Raw genomic sequence first — 3,753 nt, forward strand, 5'->3', positions numbered from 1 at the left:
AGCGTTCTAGGTGGAAGGAGCTATACGCACAGCAGGGGTTTACTTTGTATTTTGGTCTCTGATTATATTCAATTCTCTGAGGATAGTTGCTCCCTAGGAACTGGGAAGAGGCATCAGACTAATATTTCTGGAAAAAGGGATTGCCTGTATACTGTTTGTGACCATCCAGCACTAGAATGTGTGGAAAATAAAACAAGTTCCACTTAAAATATTCCCAGGCTCTGCATCACTGGTTTCTCTTCCAATGGGAAACTGACCTGAGAGGCCCTAGACATCCTAGTACCACTCAGAAGAGGGGCAACAATACTTTTGCACACTCGCTCACTTAGTTGGAAAATAGTTTCTGATGGTGTTTCCTCAACCCCCCTACTTTTTATTACAGCAGATAATTGACCTTTATCTCTCTCATACACTTTAATGTAGGTGGCTACATCCTGATCAGTATATCTTTTTGTAAGTAGTAAGTGGTGATATGAGCTCCACAGGCTTTGAAACTTCAGACTCATTGAAGTTAGTTTAAATCACCACGGTGATGTTATTTATTATTAGTATTACCATAGCACCTCGGAATCCTAGCAATGGAACAGAACCCCATTGTGCTAGGTACTATACAAACATCAGCTCCATTTAAAGTGCAGTGTGAACAGGATGTAAATCCCGTGGAAGACCCCTTTAAAGGAACCATATTATTTGATCTACTTTCCCTTTTTCAGTGTATTTAAAAAAAAATCAAAGAGTGTTTTTACTTGGCTTAGACTCAAATCACTAATTCTGCTGCTTTTACTCTATTCACAGTATGTATGCTTGGAGGCCTCCTTATTTGTCTCTGCCTATCTCCAGCAAGTTTCAATAGATTCTTATTTTTAATCTCTTGTAGTGATTTAACAGCTGTGTGTATTTGTCTGCATCTACTAATTGAAAGTTTTATAATTTTGAGTACAGTATTTGGAGATATGCTGAGAGAGATTTGTCACTCGTCTTCAGGTGTAGGCTTAAAGTAATCGTAACTGCTCATTCGCAATTATGCATTTATAGCCTAATTATGTTTGATGTCAAAAACCCCCAAAAGTGGTAACTGTAATGATGGTGTTTCAGTGTAAGGGCTGATTGACTAGTGTAGCAATGAATGGCATTTTGGAAACTGCTGTTCTGGAGGCAGCACACCTGATTATATGAACATTGATCCTCTGAATGGCCAGGTATATGAACCACTTTGCTGCGGCCAAATCCATCTTTCTGCTGCTGTGACTTCAGTCTTTCAGATAATGTTAGTGGCTGTTCATGATTGAAAAGACTGAGAGATTTGGTGGCCAATACGAGATACAGTTATCTCAACCAAAGAAAAATCAGGTACACTGCATACATGTATTGCCATTTGTTATGTACACTATTATTGAACAATTAATTTACACTGTATCTCCTGTAACTTTGAGATGTTCCATTTTATTAACTTTCCCATTTTATGAACTCCTCAATCCCCAGTTAATTGATAAAAATGAGGTTCTACTGTACGAGCACAATGAAGGTATGTGCTAGTCATGTAGGTACACAGGTTTATTGTATAATAGTAACTTTACAGATTTTATTCTAGCCCAGTGGTTTTCAACATTTTTTTTCAATTGTGGGTCCCTAGAAAAATTCAAATGGAGTAGTGGATCTCTTTGGGAATCTTAGACATAGGTCACAGACATTTTGTGGACCTCCTTACACATGCTCTGCAGACCCCACCTTAAAAACCACTTTTCTATCCCTTTTTAATACTCAGAACCTGGCTAAAGATTCTGGCTTGCTGGATGGGGAGCCCTCCTATCATCTCTTTTTTGATGATTCTCTTGTGGAAAGCTTTGCCATTACAAGGACAGTCCATATTTTAATATACCACAGATCCATAGGAGAAATCACATTTTCCCAATAATTTGCTATACAAAGTCTTGATGCTAACAATAAAAAAGAAATTGATTTGTCAGTCTGTATAAAGTGTAAATCCTTTACTGGATCATTAAGTAAGCACATCAGGGCATCTCAGGAAGGTGGCATTTGGTTATAAATGACTCTTTTCTTTAAATAATTTCCTCACAAAACCATCTAATTCCTGACCACAACCACTGCATATTTAAGTATATTGCCCTTTCCCCACAACTGAGCCAACAGAGTGCCTCTTAGTAGCAAAAATATTATGGTTCTTAACTAGAACCAAAAGTCATCTATTTAGTAATTTATAAAACCTTTATTTGCATTATACAGCTGTAATTTGTATCTCTCTTTTACAATATAGACACCCACTCATCAAGCTCATTTTCTTTCTCCAAATCCTTCTCCATCTTTTCATCTGAATTGTTTTCTTATCAACATCTTTTTCAGTCAAAATTGGGTATATCTTAAAAATTAAACTTTTTGTTCCAGCTTGCTACTGTGTCAACTCCTGAAAGAGCCAACCTATTTCTTTCCACTACCCAATATTCAGAACAACAAAGAATAGTATAATGGAAAAGATTTTGTTTGATGTATTAGCATTTTCCTTTGGGAACACTAAGATCTAAAATGGAGACATGAAACATTGTGTCCTGAAATGAGCCCCAAGAACTAAAATCCCAGTCTTCAGTTTCTGGTGAAGAAAATTATAAATAACGTAAGGATTTTTTCCCGAGTGACTTTTAACAAAGTTCAGCTTAAATGACAGTGTTTTGAACAATATTTCAGTACAAATATTTCTTTGAGAATATTGAGATTCTATTTTATTTTTACGAAAATAATTATTTTTATATATTAAAAAGAGAGACTCCCTGAAGCCTGAGCCTGAGTGTCTACACTGCAATTAAACAGCCCTTTAGCCCAAGCTTCATGAGCCCAAGTCAGCTGGCATGGGCCAGCCAGGGGTGTCTATATACCCATATATTCTAAGGCCAGAAGAGACTGTTGTGATCATCTAGTCTAACCTCCTCTGTAATGCAGGCCATAGAACTTCCCCAAAATAATTTCTAGAGCAGATCTTTTAGAAAACTATGCAATTTTGACTTAAAACTGGTTAGTGATAGATAATCTGCTAGAGCTCTTGGTAAATTGTTCCAGTGGTTAATTCCTCTCACTGTCCATTTAAAAAAAAATTACTCTTTATTTCCAGTCTGAATTTGTCTAGCTTCAAATTAAAGGCAAAATATTTACTGCCTTCAATGGGAACCATTGCTAAATATCTTGTACAAAGAAAAGCTTTACCCCCTGAGGAAAATAACTCTTCTTCAGTCAAGTAATAAGCAATCCAATGGAGAGGTGAAGCAAAATCCAAAGAAGTACAGCAGTACTCAAAGTTCCAGAGGAAGTTCCGAAAGCCCAGGGTAAAAGCAACAAGATGGTCTGCAATAAGTGGAAAATTCCTCACAGACTAAATATGCTGTATAAATATTGTTTTGTCTCACTGTTGCTGAAGCAGAGTTAGAATAAAATAAGTGTTTATTTAACCTAAATAACTTCCTGTAAAAAGCACAAATTAAAGTTTCCAGAAGGATTATGAAATATGTTCAAAGGTTTTAAAATCAATATTTCCTGTCTGGTTTTCTTTGTTTACTGCCTACAGTATTCCTCACCATTGACTCTTTCCATGTATTCATTCGATAAATGTTTGATCTTAAAAGAGAGAGAGAGAATCCAAACTTCTTTTATAGTCTTGTTCACTCGCTTTATAAAATACCTACTACGGGCAAATATCTGTAAGAGCCTCATATTATAAAGTTCTAAATCCATAAATTCTTTCAACAA

The 3,753-nt window shown here is 36.1% G+C and overlaps 1 long non-coding RNA gene across 1 annotated transcript; it reads left to right on the plus strand.

Moving 5' to 3' along the window:
• The first annotated feature begins 655 nt into the window (after positions 1-655).
• LOC120395257 lies at positions 656-3,491 on the plus strand. The gene is made up of 3 exons (XR_005592548.1): positions 656-794; positions 1,200-1,350; positions 3,122-3,491. It is a non-coding gene; the product is annotated as an uncharacterized LOC120395257 (long non-coding RNA).
• The last annotated feature ends 262 nt before the right edge of the window (positions 3,492-3,753 follow it).

This window comes from Mauremys reevesii, linkage group 1, assembly GCF_016161935.1.
Source record: "Mauremys reevesii isolate NIE-2019 linkage group 1, ASM1616193v1, whole genome shotgun sequence".
Classification (NCBI taxonomy): Eukaryota; Metazoa; Chordata; order Testudines; family Geoemydidae; genus Mauremys; species Mauremys reevesii.